We start from the raw sequence: 863 nt of genomic DNA on the forward strand, positions 1-863 counted from the left end.
AAACGTTATGAAACAAATAGCATTTATCAAAATATAATCTACGTAGGTTTCATTGCATTAATTTGATGCAATGCATACATTATACATGCTGTACATCTATCATGATCAATATCAGCTCATAAAAAAGATAGTTTAAAAACAAGCATGATTCCCAACAGATATAATATGGACCCAAAAATGGTGAACATACAGGGACATTTTAATTTCAATATGAATTAATACATGATGTGAATGCTAGATTGTGGAGAATAATACGCTGTAACTGAATAAATATGAGGAGTCACTGTCAGGGTTTTGCAAAGCAGGAAATATTGTCACTGTCTTTTCCCATGTTTGAAAGAAGTCAATCCTTTGGCTGCCATCTCAGACAGGCCACATTTCATGGAAATCCAGGCACGTGTTGTTGTGTGAAACAGAAAGTATCACTCATGACAGCTATGTTTATAGTTTGCTATGCATTTGTCACGGAAACATTTGAGGGGTGTTATAGATGCATTTAGTTGAAAAAAGGTGGTTTCGATAAATTCATCTTTTTTCAGTATTTGTAAATTGGTGTTTTTTTTATTGTAAGAACATTATGGCATTTTTCCTAAATCCGCATAAACCACCACGGATGTGCAATCGGGAATTTAGCATGTTGAGTCCGATTCATGAGGCTCGTCTATGAGCAATTGAGAGATGGGTTATATGCAACCTGATGCACTGCTAATGTAAACACAGATGGACACCAATGGACACGTTGAGTCACGCAAGAAAATCCACACGTGGATATTTGCTAGATATTGTCAATGCATGACGTTAAAAGCAGGTCATATATTGAAATATCCGATGTGTGATAAAACAAACACACTGTTATACGCATT

This window comes from Lampetra fluviatilis, chromosome 1 (genome assembly GCF_964198595.1).
Source record: "Lampetra fluviatilis chromosome 1, kcLamFluv1.1, whole genome shotgun sequence".
NCBI lineage: Eukaryota > Metazoa > Chordata > Hyperoartia > Petromyzontiformes > Petromyzontidae > Lampetra > Lampetra fluviatilis.